This window comes from Crotalus tigris, unplaced genomic scaffold (assembly GCF_016545835.1).
Source record: "Crotalus tigris isolate CLP2741 ecotype Arizona unplaced genomic scaffold, ASM1654583v1 scf7180000019447.47842, whole genome shotgun sequence".
Lineage (NCBI taxonomy): Eukaryota > Metazoa > Chordata > Lepidosauria > Squamata > Viperidae > Crotalus > Crotalus tigris.
In genome coordinates this window covers 1-17708 of record NW_024097543.1, presented here as the reverse complement: position 1 = coordinate 17708, position 17708 = coordinate 1, and the positions used below count along the sequence as shown (strand labels likewise).

Genomic DNA, 17708 nt, shown 5'->3' with positions numbered 1-17708 from the left:
TGCCGCTTCTGGCATCCGTGCCATAGGTTTGCCACCACTGTGCTATTGTATCCTAACGGTCATGGTTTATAGAGTTTGGGTGGAGGGTGTAGATTTTAGGGGTCTTTGTCTTTCTTATCTCATCAGCTTCTAGCTTCCTGGCTCCAACTTTCCTGAATGGATTATTACATCTGCATATCAAAAAGCTGGTTTCTGCTGAGTTTTCTGGCTGGGGGCTATTAAGAAAAACTGGGCTTGCTTTTCTACCTTTAAGATCCTTTGGGTAAACATATTCTGCCTTTTTAATATTTCCCCCAAATATTTTTTCCTCTGGATTCTTTCCACAAATGCATTGCCCTAAAATTCTGTGTGATAAAAATACTCACCCAAATCCCTACTTATACGGATGAAAAAGAGAACAGCATACGGTATTAAAAATATCAGAATTAGTAAAACAGATTTAAGAATGCAGGGGCAAATGAATATCTGAACAATCCTTCCTAGCCAAAATGGTTTTAGTACCAATTCCTTAGAGACAGAACTGTGGGAGTATTGTTTTGTCTCCCTGGATTCTTATAGATTTGTATCATTTTTGTTAGGGTTAGTGGTGCTGAGGAATTCTGAGAGTCTCTAAGTCCATGATCTTAAAAATTGTCAAGTTTGAAAAAAAATACTGTTTTAGTTCATATCCTGCAAAAGAACATATACTTTCTATTTCCCAATTTCTGATATCACAATCAAAGGGAGCCGAGCAAGCGACACCGCCATAGCCAATCAGAGCGTGCCCCTCCTGACCAAAATGCACAGGTAAATCCGCACTTGCTGGCTGACCAGTAAGGTAAACTTCCCTTAATTCCCCGAGAAAAGACAAAGTCGACAAAGTAAATTTCCCTCGAAAGTGAATGCAGAGGCAACGCCAAGTAGGTGGCTCCGGTCCAGGGCGCCGGTGCGAGACTAAATTGTACACGACGCCGACCGCTTCTGCTGCAAGATTTCTTGCTTGCAAAACAGGGTTTGGCAATATGGCCAGCGCCCACCGACCTTCCTTTAACATTGCAACTTGCAATTAATTGCGTCCTCCAGTCTCCCCAATTTCCTCGTCTAGCCTATATCGCTGAAACGCTCGGGAAGACTCCACGCCCAATTCAGATCCGACCTTGCTAAGCTTTGCAAAAGTAGGCCAAATTTGCTTTGTGTTGTCACTTCTTGTACACGCAAACAGCCCCCTCTCACAGCCATTATTTTAATCCAGACAACTTTTTTTTTCTTTATTGTTAGAAAATGCCATTTCCATTCCCTCTCCGCCCGGTAAAAAATTGCCTTCTGTCATCCCAGAGCGCTTTTGTTGATGTAGCGTCTCGGCGTGCAACCTGTTATTCGACTTGGCGCCTGACGAGGGAGCTAATTCCACCGTTCCACCTGGAGAGGGCCCACCGCCTTGCTCTCACTCATTCTTCCTTTCTCTTGAACAATTTCCGGAGATGACGTCCCTGGAAGTCGCCGGGCTAGAGATACTGGACAGTCTGCGGAAGAGGGAAGGTTGACGTCAGCAAAAGGAGCCCGCAGAGAGAGGCGAACGGTGAGTGGGCGCGTTGGGGGGTGAGGTAGTGGTTGCGACTCCATCCGTACAAATCAATTTATCAGCCTTGAAACCAACGCGGAGCAAGTTTGTTGGGATGTAGCCGGATTTTTTTTTCTGAACTTGTTGACACTTGGGAAAAAGGTTAATTCGGGTCACAAGCATACTGTTGAAGCTAACCAGAGAGCAGTCGTGCCTCTGACCATGTATAGAACGTTCATTTCCGGGCAAGGGCAGTCGGTTTCCAATGACGGGCAGGGTGAGGATTCCCTGAGCTTTATTTGATCCCTTCTGTTGACCAAGTTGAGTATGGCATTTTGTTTTCTAGGATTGAAGCCTTGGCACCAGAAATAATTGTGACATCATCGCTATTTGCTAATAATTTCTCTTGCTGCTTAGTGCCTTTATTATTGGTATGTGCATTTTGAGTATTCATATATGTGTTCTGAGTATATCTTTTAGCATAAAATTTATGCTAAAGAATGGACTATATATAGTGTTTTTCAGAAATGTTTTTACAAACACAGACAATACAAAGCATTACCTTTCAAAACCAGGAACTTTATGGCATAAATAGTTGGTTCTAGAAGTGAGGTTCAAGGTTACTTTATGGATTCATGCTGAAATAGGAACTTCCTGGTTTTGAAAGTTAATGGTTCGTATTGTCTGTGTTTGTAAAAACATTTCTGAAAAACACTATATATAGTCCATTCTTGAGATGGAAATAGACTCAAGCTGGTCTCATTGCACTGAGCTAAAGTATGCAGGGGGGGGGGTTTCTTGCATCTCACCATTCTTGCTTTTTATTCATATATTTTCCAGCTTTGCATTTAATACCAAACTAGGATGGGAAGGAAATTCTCTGTAGATAAGACTGTGGGAATCTTGGGAATCCTGGTTTCTTCCAAGGAGTAAGAGAAAGAGTGGTTTCTTTCTAGATCTCAGAACAAATTTAAGTTGGACCATTTGTTGACTAAGAAGTTACATTATGCAATTGTGTATTTTTACTTCAGCTGGTATTTATGTTATTGATGAATTGTTATATTGTTTTTATTCTGTTTTTCAATAGTGTTAGCTGCCCAAAATCATATATTTGAAATGGTTGACCTAAATAATGCCTCAATAATGTAGTTATTACTTTTTTTACCTCTGTTGTACATCACCCCAAGTCGCTTTTTTGTGAGATGGGCAGCTGCATAAATTGGTTTAATAAATAAAACATATATTAAATAAGTAAGATCCAGACCCAGATACCTGGCCTTCCAGAAAACGTGGCTCTGACACTTGGCCTGGGGCTCTGATAGGGGCTTGCTACATTGAGAGTGGCTGGATAGAGAAGATACCTACCCCCTAGGCCACCCATCTTCTTGGTTTTTACCTTTTCAATAATTTTACTTGTTGTGTAGTCTTTTTTTTACTTTTTAGCATATTGTAAGCCTCTGAGAGTTGCTGTATCTGTGAGATAAGTGGCATAAAAAATTAATAAATCTTTAGTAGAATTTTATGATGATTAATTGTATTTTAAGCCAATGGAACATATAATCCTTTTTTTAAAAAAAGTGTAGATGGTTGGTATCTGCAACAGGTATTCTCTCTGAGCCAGGAAGGATGTCTTTTGCAAAATGGTGCTCATTATGACATTTTAAAAGCAAAAGGCATGATGCATTTTTCTTACAAGGAAAAATATTTTTCTGATGTTTTACAGAAACAAGAATTAATACTTCTGCAGATTTACTTGACTTTAAAATCAAAGTACAAAGATCAGATAAAATACTGAACTGGAAAGTGGTTCTAATTGAGAGAATAGGATGTGGCATATCTTTTTTTCCCCACATAAAATAGTTATTAGCTTTATTATATCCAGTCAGGATTACCAGAGCAAGACTTTGTTTCAACTGAATTTTTTTTTCCTGCAAATGAACCAAAGCCTCTAATGTTAGCTTCTGCATTCAAAATCTAAGTCCTTTCACTGTGTCACCATTCTTCAAAAATGCTAAAATAATTGTACAGAAACTACCCTTGTTCCTTACAAAATGGAAAGATGGAATTGTGTACAGATAGATTTTGATCTGTATTGTCAACCAATCAACATTTAAAAGTTTGATGTCATAAAATACCCAGTACTTACAAAAATCCAGAATTTATTTTTCCCTTTAGACTTATACATTCCATTGAACGTGAAAATGCTAATTATTTATAAATTACGTGGAATTTCTGTTCTCTGGTTCAGATGAGGATATGGAGTGTACATACTGTATAACTAACACTGTGGAAAAGAACATAGCTGCCATAGAATATGACAAAGAACATGTTTTTTGTACTTCATCTTGCAGCAATTATTCTTACTGTTTTATGTGAATTATTTCAAAAGTTCCTGAATGCAATGGAAAAAATAATTTCAATTAATTGTGACCCTGAATTGTAGAACATTGTAAGAAAATAGCTATTGCATAGTAAATCCATACATGTGAAGGACGCAACAGTGGAAAGTTGGAATTCTCATGTATTAGCTATTGTGACTGTAAGAAATGCTTTACTGCTAGAATTATGTATAGTGTTGGTATATTCATCTTATTTGGGTCTCTGTTCCCCAACTGGTAATATATTAAAAATCTTCCTACTGTAAATTACAGGTGTGACAAAGCAAACACAAGATTACTATAAGGATGGTGCGAATTTTGGTTAATGGAGATATTGTGCAAGATGATGACCCCCGAGTACGACAGACCACTCAGAATAGGGAGAACTCGTCTCGACTCGGGAGGAATGGTGTATGTATTTTGGTTTGCTTAGAATTGTTCAATAAAAGATTTTCTCCTATAGTAATCTAGCAGTGGAAATTTGAAAAAGGCGCTAGGGAGTATGTGAGAGTACAAAGATATCATCTGTAGCTTTTTAAAGTATCTGTACCTTTTCCCAGGATCATATAGACACCTTCTAAAGCAGCGACCCCCAACCTTTTGGGCACCAGGTACCGGTTCCGTGGAGAGAGTTTTTCCGCAGACCAGAGGGGGCATGGTTTCATGTGCTGCCTGCATCCTGCAGATGGGGCTTTGCTTGTTTGCACGGACTAGTTTCTGGCATGCGACAGACCGGAGCTGATCCATGCACTGGAGTTGTGGATGCCAGCAGGCCAGCAAGTGGGCCGCACAAATAAGCAAAGGTCCATCTTTGGGATGCAGGCTGTATTCAAAACCACACCCCCTCTGGTCTGTGGAAAAACCTTTCTCCATGGCACCGATACCTGGTGCCCCAAAGGTTGGGGACTTCTGCACTAAAGCACCGTTATGAATCTGAGCTGTCACCCAGTCCTATCTTCAGCCTTGAATTAATGCTTGATTATTCAGTTTGTTTAATCTGCTCAGAGAGAACTATTTTCAGAGCTAGTTTACATATTAAAAACATTATACAAAGAACTCTTAATTGGGCTAACAGTTTTCCCTGTCCAGAATCCTGTATCTCACTATGGTCACCCTTAATTAAATTCATAAGGAAGACATGAGCTCTCTCTAATTTCAAATGATAATTAACATATTTAAATGGGCTTAGGAAAGTATGGTAATGGTATGATTTCACAAGTCCAGCTGTATATATGTGAGAAGCATATGAGCCTTAAGTGAACCTTTTTAGTCTTTAGTTCTGAAAGGAATCTGTTGAGTGTTCTGTAGTACATCTATGTAGGTGGGCCATTCCTGAGAGAAAACAAGTTGTCATATTCCTGCTTTTGGCTCCTCCTGAAATTATTTTCATTGCATTAATCATTGCTTTCTATTAATCATTGCTTTCTCTTGATGGAATCCACATGCTTTTCTAATCTGTTTAAAACTTCCAAGAGAAATGTGCAGAAATCTTCATATCAGAAAAAGTCCATCTTGAGTTCCCCTAGGATTCTGTTTATGTTTTCTGCTATATTTTAATGCCTCAAGTTATAGTTAAGCATAGGATGGGCGTGTATATAGCTGACGAACAACACCTAAAAACCAAACTACACACTCTCACCAATGTACTAACATCCAATGGATTCCATAGAAATAAGATTACAAACCTAATCCAAAAAGAAACCCCTACTAAAATCCAAGACAAAGAACAAGAAAATGGCAAAGCCCTCCTCCCATACATAAAAGGCACCACAGACAGAATCAGTAAGATCCTCCATAAACACAACATCAAAACAGCATTATGCACAAACAGAAAAATATCCACCATCCTTAGAAACCCCAAAGATAAAATTGAATTAGAAAATCAAGGAGTATACGAAATCCCATGCACCACTTGTCCCACCACATACATCGGACAAACCAACAGAAGAATAAGTGCACGCATTGAAGAACATAGAACTCAGTCAAAAAAGAGGAACCAACATCTTCCCTGGTCCAACACCTTAAAGCCACAGGACATGAAATTGACTTTAAAAATACCAGAACTATCGCCAAAACTGAACATTTTAATAACAGAATAATCAGAGAAGCCATTGAGATAGAAAAACACCCACACAGCATGAACAAACGAGATGATACCTCCTGCCTACCAGCCATTTGGAAACCCGCCCTTATTGACAAACGACTCCCTAACACAAAAAATGACACCAGACCCACACTCACAAAAACCACACAGGATGTCACCACCACACATCCATGCAAAAAGCAAACCCAAAGCCACACCGATGATGAGGCACGACCACAAACAAGAAACCAGACCACAGCTGCATCATTAGCCACTTTAAACCCTCCAATCCATACATGAAGCAAACTGACACCCTCCATGAAGATGAGGCACGACCACGAACGCGAAGCCAAAAAATAGCAAGGCAGCCCAAAATCTTAAACCCCCCTGCAACTCAGACTAACCTGAGCACAACCAAACAGAACACTCCCCCAGCCAATCAGAGCACAGCCAACCCCCCCAGCCAATCAGAGCACAGCCAACCCCCCAGCCAATCAGAGCACAGCCAAGCCCCTAACCAATCAGAACACACCTCCACCCAATCAGAACACAGCAAGCTCCCACCCAATCAGTTCATACCCCCACTGGCAGTTAAAAGGAAGAAACAGCTAAGACCACACATTGCTGCTCGAAGCATGAAGCTGAAAACACCAGCCTGAAGATGACGAATGGGACTTCGTCGAAACGTCGCCAAGACACTTCCAATTTTACGCGGGAGAAAACCCAAACAACCAAAGACCTACATACAAACACCCGCGAAAACCTCAGAAAACAAACATCGAACCTCTACGGGGAGGAAATCCACCATCTGACCAGGACCTATGAAAAACTTGAAGTCCAAAGAGCTTCCATTTTATGCGACCTCGCATTCCTACACAACTGCCGAGATCAAAATCTAATCCCCACATGTTTCCAACTGAAATTCCACTCCAACTCTGCAGCCACCAAACGGATCCTGAAAAGAACAGATTTGGCCCTAATCAGAAATGAACTTCACACAAAAAGATTCCTCCTAGACCGAATTAACAAAGATCTCCTCACATTCCACCTCAAACTCAGCAACAAGATCCACCCCGCACTTTGGGACAAATCCAAACAACTTGCCGTCTGGAGAGCCGAAACACAGACCACCCTCAAGACAGATACACACACCAACAAACTCCGAAGACTACAAGAATGCCAGAAACAAACCCTTCCTCCCTCACAGCCACACATGAAACAAACAGTGCATAACATCTTAGATAGGATCCCCACCAAAGCCGAAACCAATGTCTTTTCCAAAGGATTCAACTTTGCAGTCGCTCCCAAACACATCCCCACTGAAACCATTATATGTGGAGTTGAAACCAGCCTGACCAAAATCAACCGCGACGACGCTAACAGAATCAGACTCGAAATCACCAACATCCTCTGCACCAGCAAGCCACCCAAAAGCAACTTACCCAAAGAGGAACAGACAGCACTACGTAACCTGAAAGAAGACACCAGCATAATAATCCTACCAGCAGACAAGGGCAACGCTACGGTGGTTATGAACACATCTGACTACCAAACCAAATTAACCAACCTACTCCAACCAGGTTATTTACAGGACCGCATACTGCCGCACAGTTCCCAGAGACCGGTGAGGTCCCATAGATTGGGCCTCCTTCAGGTCCCGTCGGCCAGACAATGTCAGCTGGCGGGCCCTCGGGGAAGGGCCTTTTCTGTGGTGGCTCCGACCTGGTGGAATCAACTTCCCCCCGAGGTTCGAACTACTCCCACCCTGCCGGCCTTTAAGAAAGCCATTAAAACTCTCCTGGTCCGGCAGGCCTGGGGCTGATGTCCCCGGGGGGCGGGGCGGGATATGATCGGACATGCTGTATGAATGTATTTATTTTATTGTTTTATTGTCAGATTATTGTTTTAATTTTGTACGCCGCCCTGAGTCCCTTGGGATTGGGCGGCATATAAATTTTAGAAATAAATAAATAAATACAGCAACCTGTCCAACAAAGGGCATTGGTGGCTGTGAGAAATTGGTGGTGGCAAAATCTGTGGAAGGGAGAAAAGCAGCAGCAGAATTAGCGAAGGGGGAAAAATGCAACAGCAGCAGCAGAGGTGCATCGAGTTAGAAAGTTCTGATCTCTAAAGTTGAGTGGCTGGCTGAGCAGAGCAGACTGACAGTGGTACTGAGCTTACCAGAAAGCTGAATGATAGGCCTGACCAAAGCAGAGACAAGGCTGAAAACACCAGAGCACAAAAAGACAGAATGGAGCTGGCAAAGAAAACGACAAGAGGCTGGAGCAGCGAACAAAGACAAAGTGAAGGCAACATTTAAGTTGAGGTTCCAATAGGAAAGGAGGGAAGACCCTACTAGAGAATAAAAATAAATACAGGACAGAAAATAAAAGATAAATAAATAGGCAAATAATAAGGACAAGAGTAGAACATTATAAATCAAGGAAGAATAGGATTAATAAAGAGGCAAATCTTAAATATTAAGGTAGAGAGAAATTAGAGCTCAAGAACTTTTTAAATATAGAGGGAAGAAAAGGATAAATAAAACTAACATAATAGTAAGAAAGTTAAATAAATAACAAGGAAAAAAATAGCATAAGCAGGCAGAAAAAAGAATAGAAAAAATAGGCATAATTGCTTAGAACAGAGAAGGTAGAAACAAGGCTAACAGCAAAGCACATCCACCAACCAAAAAGGAGAGATTTTGAAAAAACAAACTCATGGAACAGGTGACTGATACTATTGTGGTGTACAATACATGTTCCATGTATGTGCTTATGCTCAAACAACACCCAAATTAAATGTAAATTATGTGAACTACTAGAGGAAAAAGTAAGGGATATAGAGGCAACTCTAGCCAAACCCCAACCTAAGAAAACTATACCCAAACTAAACAAAATAACGAACAAATAACTCCCAGAGGATTTGACCCTACTGATAAAACCTTGGGAGAAAGACAAATGGAGGTATGTCACACATAGAAGGAAACTTAATAATCAAAGAAAGAAGCAGCAGACATCTAACAAACCCCTATCGCCCAATCTAACCCAACCAGAAGCAGCCCCATTAAAACTGAGCAATTGATTTCTCCCCTTAGATGGAAATACGCAGACCCACAATCTTCCCCCCAAAGAAAACATGCAAATACCTAGCAAGGAAACATCATCAAATATCCCTAAAAAAGTCATATCAACAAAGACACCTCAGATAAACAGAAAAACACCCCAGAAAGCACCCGCCAAAAAAAGGAAGCCAAGTGTTGGTAATAGGAGATTCTATTCTCAAAGGAATAGAATCAGCCATCTGCAGACCAGACATACAATCTAGGGAGATATGTTGTCTTCCTGGAGCAAAAATCAGAGATGCAGGTGAGAACCCAACCAAAATAATTAGGCCCACATATTACTAACTTTCCTCCTCCTTCACACTGGGATGAATGACACAACAAAAACCTGAGTACAATATTAAGAGATTATAAGCAACTAGGTAATAAAGTTAAGGCACAAGTAGTGTTCTCATCAGTACTCCCAATGAAAGACCAACACCCATTGAGGGAAAAAAGAATTCTAGAAATAAACCACTGGCTAAAGGGTTGGTGTTGCCAAGAAAACTTTGGTTTCCTGGACCATGGACTGCATTTCCTACACGAAGGATTCTTGGCAAGGGATGGGCTGCACGTCACGAAAACAGGGGAAAATGTAGTCAAAAAAAGACTGGCCCAACTCATCAGAATGTCTTTAAACTAAAATTGAGGGGGAACGGTGACCAATTTTTAGAATCTCTAGAACACAAAAACAATCATAAATCCCAAGAAAATAAATCAAATAATGAGGTAGGCACTGATGAGAAAAAAAGAAAAACTCAAACAACAATTGGGAGATGCAGGAATCATACCCACAGACAGGCATAAAAATCTTAAATGCTTATATACAAATTCCCAAAGCTTGGGGAACAAACAGGATGAACTAGAAGGAATAGTAGATGAGGTTGGGTATGACATAGTTGGCATTACAGAAAATTGGTGGGATGAAACCCATGACTGGAATGTACTGATGGATGGATATAAATTGTTCAAAAGAAACAGATCTACAAAAAGAAAAGGGAGTTGCACTATATGTAAGAGAACACTACGTATCTACAGAAATGCCCATGATAAAAGATAAAATTCCTATAGAATGTATATGGGTCAATATAAAAGGGAAAAAAGTGACATTGCCATAAGTATATATTACAGGCCACCCAACCAATCAGAAGAAATAGATGAACTCTTTGCCAACCAGTTAACAAATGTATGTAAGAAGCATACTATAGTAGTAATGGGAGATTTCAACTATCCAGATTATCAACTGGGAGACAAACTCCGCAGCAAGTGGTAGATCAAACAGATTCCTAACCAACCTAGCCAACAATTTTGTCATCCAAAAGATTGAGGAGGGTACTAGAAGTAAAGCTATACTGGATCTAATTTTTACTAATTGAGAAGAACTGATAGAGGAAGTTGAAGTTGCTGGAATGTTCGGTTAATGTGACCATGTCGTACTGAAATTCAATATAATGCAAACATAAGCAATAAAAAATAATCCAACCAGTGTCTTAAACTTCAAAAGAGCTGATTTTAACAAACTGAATAATAATTTTTAGCATGAAAAAATCAGGAATTTTCACACTTTTTTGCCCCATCCCCTCATTTTGAGCTAAAGGGAATCTAACAAGTCTAGATTCTTTATTCAAATTAATTTAGCCTTACCATCAGTGTTCAGATCTCTTGAACATTTAAATGAATATCTCTACATCATTCAGTCACAGTTCTAGATTTAAGCAATTAATTGTAATTAAAAGTTTGCATTTGAAATATTTGTCACACATCCTAATTTACATATGGCACCTTTTAAACAATTTTACTTGGTATTTCTACTTACTATCACATGTAATAGAGTCATAAACAAGCAAAACTTTTTCTAAGGAAGAAGGCACAAAGGAAATATTTCTACAATTAAGGTATAAAATGTTGAATCTATCCCTCCAGCTACCCAAAGTCACTTGACAGTGAGATGGATCGCATATAAATTTAATCAATAAATCAATAAAACATCCCATTTTAAAAAAATATCACAAAATTGTACTAAGTTATTTTGAACTACAAAATTCTATTTCAGAACATGACAGATACTGACCTGAGATATGATAATACTTTTGTGCTTATAAAATGCTATGCGCAGTTGGGGAGAAAAACATTTTGTATTGCAACCTTTAAATTGCTGGTATTCAATCTAATTTATATATATTCAATTTATACTCCAACTCTATTCTAGCAAGTAGTCAAGGTAACCAAATTTTTTCTTTAAAGATATTTTACTTTTTTCTCAATCTTAAATCTTGTTTCATTCAACTTCTGTTTTCATGTTTTTGTTAACAACCTTGTCTTCTAATTATTAATTTTAAAACGAGCTAATGCACCAAATTCTTTTACTTTTTCAATCAATATTTCTATTTCCTCCAGTGGATCCTCCAAAACCAATACCAAGTAATCAGTGAATGCCCTTAACTTATAAATTCCTTTTTAAAATATTTATTAAATTATTTCATCTTGTATTTTTATATAACATTTTGAGAACTAGAATAAGCAGGAGAGGAGACAATGGGCATCCCTAATTTGTCCATTTTGTATATTTCACAGTGTTTTATTAGATTTCCAGTAACAAATATTTCTGCTTTCTACAAAGTATAAATCAATCTTACCCACTTAATAATTTTTTCTCCAAAATCATATATTCCAAAACTTCAAATAGGAGGTACCAATTCAAATTCTTATTAATAGGGAAGAAGTGATAGAGGAAGTTGAAGTTGCTGGAATCTTGGGTGAAAGTGACCACATCATACTGGGGTTCAATATAATGCAAACACAAGCACCAGAATATAATCCAACCCATGTGTCAGAATCCACCTATATTTCATCTTTAATTATCAAATATAGAAACTCCCAATTCTGCCTTCTCTGGATTCTGCCATAAGAGGGAGAGAAGGGGGAGAACAAAGGGGCTTTATGGCCCTCACTTCCTTCAGTAGACTTCTAGGGAGCTGAATGCTGAATGTGTGTTTATTGTAACCTCAAAGCGTTAGCACCAAAGAACATCACCATAACAAAGAAGGGTATTTGCCTTTCATGTAGTTATCTGAAGTCTCCATCCAGACGGAAGAAAGCATCAAAGGGGTGGAATTGTGATGCCTGAAACTATCACTGGAAGGGGGGTTGATTGGGTGGGACTACTGGGGAACCCCTTAAAACCTTGAATGGGAGGGCTTGGACCCCAAGTCCTGTCTAGCATGCCTGCAACCACTTCTTCTTAATAAAGGATTCCTGTTGGAAGAATTATTCCAAGAGTTCTGTCTTCTTAAGATGCAAAGTGGGGTGGGTCCTTACATTAGACAGGACTTGCAAAATTAATCCACCTGGAAGGGAGACCCTTGCCGGGGGATTTTGCAAAAATTTACCATGTCAGACAATGGAGCAAGAGAGGGGGAAAACTCCCTGGACAGAGAGCCGCTGACCCAGTTGGAACCTTGCCAGATGTTGGGATCCGAGAGGTCAGATTCCTCGGGAGAAGAAGTGGTGGAGACACGGGACCACAAGCCTCGCTGGTCAATGGGCGTTGGAAAGAAAAGTGAGTGGGGAAAGGAATCAAGAAAGGTGACCCTGAGACGGGGGACCAAGCAACCAGAATGGAAGCAGGAGATGGAGAAATCCCTGCACGCAAGTGAAGAGGGAGGAAGCTGGGCACCGTACTCAGACTGGATCCTAGAGAAAGCTATTGACCTGATGAAGAGAACTCTCAGCTTCCTAGGAGAGGAGAATACTGAGCCCTACGGTCGCCCCAGCTCCTGGAGCCGCAAAGGGAGAGACACCGAGGGGGACGTGGAACCTGCAACCCCAGGGACATCTACTGATCCAGGAGCCCCCATCCCCTACCGGACCACAGATGGCAATCTGGACGGAAGACATTGCCACCCACAACGGAGGCACCGATCCATTCCAAGACGTCCACCGTTGGAGGTGAAATTCAAAGGGGAGCCAACACGCTTGGGGTTTTTCCTAACCCAAGTCCTCAGCTACATGGAGGAATATGGGCAGGACATTCCCAGCGACAAAGCCCGCATCCGGATCGTGCAATCTGCCCTGGATGGACCAGCTGCGGATTGGGTGGTGAACTTGCATGACTCCAATGCCCCAGAACTCAGTAACTTCAACCGTTTCATGTCCTCTTTGAGAAGACGATTTGAAGACCCCCTGGCTGATCGCAAAGCCCGTGAAAGAATAACAACGATGAGGCAGGGCAAACGCCCAGTGGCTGAGTATACACAAGAATTCCGAGCCATTGCCAGCAAACTGAATTGGCCAGAAGACATCATCCTTGGCCGTTTAAAAGACGGACTAAACTATGATCTATATGATGCTTGCCTGCCCCGAGGAGACCCACATCGACTTGAGGAATGGTACGTCTTGCAGAGGAAGCCAACAGAGATCGAAAATATTGTAAGAGGAACCGCCGGAGGAAAACAAGGAGCCTCCCCCCGCCTGAGCTGGACACCACCATACCGGTTGAATCATCGGATACAACCAAGGAAGCAAATAGGGTGTTGCCAAGTGCGGAAGAGAAGGGCATCGAGCTGTTAGAATACAGCTCAAAGGCCCACAGCACAACCAGACAGAGCCCCAATCAACAAACAAGAAAATTTTCAGCTAAGCCAAAAGAAAAGGCTATCGAGAATGATGGAAATTGCAGAAACCCCCACCTTGACTAACAAAGGGGAAAGAAAACTCCAGCTACACAACAGGGCCGGTGGAGCCTCAGATGACAGCTCGGAGGGCGAACCTGTAAGTGGATGCATACACCCATCTTCAAAACAGTGACTATATTAATCCCCCCCATGCCCGAAGCTGTGAAGGTGAAAGCCTTAATAGACTCTGGCTGCACCCGCTGCCTCATTAGCCCAAAACTAGTGGGGAATCTGGGCATCCCATCCAGGAGACTGGAACAACCAATCTCATTTGGCCAGCTAGATGGATCCATAGCAGGGGGGGGGCCAGCTACCCTAGCCACTTTGCCAATACATCTCTCCCTGGGCAACCATGAAGAGGACTTAACGTTTGTGGTGACCCCAGGTATGGAATGCCCAATGATTCTAGGGATGGAATGGTTGAAAAAATGGAACCCCTGGGTAAATTGGAGGACGACAGAAATCAAATTCCAGAAGGGGGACCCTATGGACTTAAAACCCCAAGGGAGGCTACCAGAATCAAGAATAGAAAAAGCATCCATAGGAGAGGAAAAAAGATTAACAGAAATACCAGAGGAATATAGAGACCTTGCTGAAGTTTTCAGTGAGGAGAGGGCGAATGAGTTCCCCCCCCCACCGACCCACAGACTGCAGCATTGAATTCAAGCCTGGGGCAAAACTCCCGAAGCCCAGATTATACTCCATGAGCCCAAAGGAGAAGGAGGAAATGGAAAGATTCATTAAAAAAAACCTAGAGAGAGGTTTCATTGAGCCAGCAGCCTTAAAAGTGGCGGCCCCGGATCCTTGTTAGAGAGAAGAAGGATGGATCTTACGTTATGCGTGGATATAGGGCCATGAATACAATCAGTGAAAGCAAACTATACCCGCTGACCCTTCATGAAAGACATGCTGTCACACCTATCGAAAGGGAAAATTTTTTCTAAACTAGACCTAGGGAAGCTTACTATCGCGTAGAATTAAGGAAGTGGACCGAATGAAGACTGCATTTAACGCCCAATGGGGTGCTATCAATTCAAAGTCTTGCCATTTGGATTACAAGGGGGCCCTGCAGTCTTTATGCAATAAATCAATGACGTTCTAAGGGAGCACCTGTTTAAGGGGGTCCTTGTTTACTTGGACGACATTCTTATCTTTACCGAAACAAAAGAAGAACACGTCAAACTTGTCAGAGCGGTTTAAAAGAAGCTGCGAGCCGCTCACCTATATGCCAAACTCTCAAAATGCGAATTCCACCAGGAAAGGATAGACTACCTAGGCTATCGCATATCCCCACAGGGCATTGAAATGGACCCAGAGAAGGTCAAAGCAGTATTAGATTGGGTGCCACCCCGCACAAGAAAGCAACTACAAAGTTTCCTGGGCTTTGCAAATTTTTACCGCCAATTCATTCCCTCATTTGCACAGATAGCCTTGCCCCTCACCAACTTACTAAAAACGAAGGGAACATCCTCAGTAAAACCTAGCCAGCCACTAACATGGACAATGGAGTGCCAAGCAGCGTTTGAGAGACTAAAGAGACTTTTTTCTGTCGAACCAGTACTAAGGCACCCAGATATGGACAAGCCCTTCATAATACAGGCAGATGCAAGTGATGTGGCAGTGGGGGCTGTGCTATTACAAGAAAATAATGATGCAGTATTGCAACCCTGTGCATATACATCCAAGAAACTCATGGAAACAGAACAGCGCTGGCCCGTATGGGAGAAGGAGGCTTATGGGATACGTTGGGCATTACTTACGTGGCGACAGTTCCTGGAAGGCAACAAAATTCCCTTCCAGGTGTGGACCGATCACAAAAATTTAGAAGCCCTGAAAACGTCCAGGAAACTCAATCCCAAACAAGCCCGCTGGTCTCAGCATTTTCACCAGTTCCAATTTAAACTCAAACATTTACCAGGGAGAAAGAACTTCCTGGCAGATGCTCTATCTCGCATGCCTCAATATAACAGCGCATGAACCACAGACTCTAGACCAATAATGGCAGAGTCACAACTGGCAGCACCAGTAACCACAAGAACCCAAGCCAAATTAAAACCACAACTGGACAGCCAAACTGGAATTGAATTCAGAAAAAGTTTGGAAACAGATGATTGGTTCCAGAAAATCAAAAATGTGTGCACAATGAAAGACGGGTTGCCTTGGATAGGGGAAAAGTTATATATACCAACAACTCAAAGAGTAACTTTCATGCACCTTTGCCATGACACAAAATCAGCAGGGCATTTTGGATTTGTAAAAACTTTACATTTAATTAAACGGCAATTTTGGTGGCCATCCATGAAAAAAGACATTGAAAGTTATATAGCCAGTTGTCCAAAATGTGCCACGGCAAAGAGGTTGCAAGGGAAAGTGCCAGGACTATTGCAAACAGTGGCAAGTCCCTCAGCCCCCTGGAAAGAAATAGCCATGGATTTTATAGTGGAATTGCCAGAAAGCAATGGGAATACTGTGGTCTGGACGGTCACGGACTTGTTTTCCAAACAGGTGCACTTTATCCCTTGCCAAAAGATTCCCACCGCAAAAGCCTTAGCAAAACTTTTCATCCAACACATTTACAGATTGCATGGGGCACCCCAACGCATCATCTCTGACAGGGGGGTGCAATTTACGTCTGCATTTTGGAAGGAAATTTTATCCCTCTTAGGAACCACTCAGGGACTGACATCTAGCCACCACCCTCAAGGAAATGGGGGGGCTGAAAAAATGAACTCCGTACTTAAGCAATATTTAAGATGTTTTCTTAGTTTCCAGCAGACCGAGTGGGCAGACTTACTCCCTCTTGCAGAAGTTGCCTACAATAATGCAGTCCACTCCAGCACAGGTTACACTCCTTTTCAAATAGCCACCGGTCAAAGTTTCAACCCTATGCCAGAATTAACCCCAAACGAACCAACGATCCCTTTGCTGAAAGAATGGATGGAGAAACTACAAAACACCTGGCCAATAGTCAGAAAAGCACTAGATGAAGCTAGGCAGGCATACAAAACACAAGCCGATAAAAAAGGGTTGAGCCTACACCATTCATTATAGGAGAAATGGTGTACTTATCTACAAAATACCTAAAGTCCCTACAGCCCTGTAAAAAACTTGGACCAAAATATATAGGACCTTTTCCAATTAAAAGAATCAGAAATCCAGTAACAGTAGAATTAGAATTACCCAAAAATCTCAGGCAAATACACCCAATTTTTCATTGCAGCTTACTGAAAAGAGAGCATCAGTCACCTCTACGGCCAAAAATCCCCCCCCCCACCACCTCCACTCATGGTGGAGGGTGAACAACACTTCGAAATAAAGGAAATCCTTGATTCTAGGAGATATCATGGAGCAACTCAGTACCTAGTTGCCTGGAAACCCCTCCCTCACAAAACGAGTGGGTCCATAAATGTCATGTCAGAGCCCCGAAGCTATTGAAGAAGTTTCACACAGAGTATCCTAACAAGCCTGACTAAATTTTATACTTGTGTTTTCTTTCAGGTGGATCTTTCTTATTTTTAAGAGGGGCCGGATGTCAGAATCCACCTATATTTCATCTTTAATTATCAAATATAGAAACTCCCAATTCTGCCTTCTCTGGATTCTGCCATAAGAGGGAGAGAAGGGGGAGAACAAAGGGGCTTTATGGCCCTCACTTCCTTCAGTAGACTTCTAGGGAGCTGAATGCTGAATGTGTGTTTATTGTAACCTCAAAGCATTAGCACCAAAGAACATCACCATAACAAAGAAGGGTATTTGCCTTTCATGTAGTTATCTAAAGTCTCCATCCAGACGGAAGAAAGCATCAAAGGGGTGGAATTGTGATGCCTGAAACTATCACTGGAAGGGGGGTTGATTGGGTGGGACTACTGGGGAACCCCTTAAAACCTTGAATGGAAGAGCTTGAACCCCAAGTCCTGTCTAGCATGCCTGC

General features: G+C 41.6%; 1 long non-coding RNA gene across 3 annotated transcripts; it reads left to right on the top strand.

Annotated features, from left to right (window-relative positions):
* The first annotated feature begins 1152 nt into the window (after positions 1-1152).
* On the top strand, positions 1153-17334 carry LOC120316632. Of its 3 annotated transcripts, none has more exons than XR_005559015.1 (3): positions 1153-1558; positions 1887-1971; positions 4192-4384. It is a non-coding gene; the product is annotated as an uncharacterized LOC120316632 (long non-coding RNA). The 3 variants fall into 3 exon arrangements; XR_005559016.1 differs by lacking the exon at positions 1887-1971 and adding an exon at positions 17276-17334 and having other exon boundaries at positions 1243-1558; positions 4192-4329; XR_005559014.1 differs by lacking the exon at positions 1887-1971 and having other exon boundaries at positions 1180-1558.
* Positions 17335-17708: the final 374 nt, after the last annotated feature.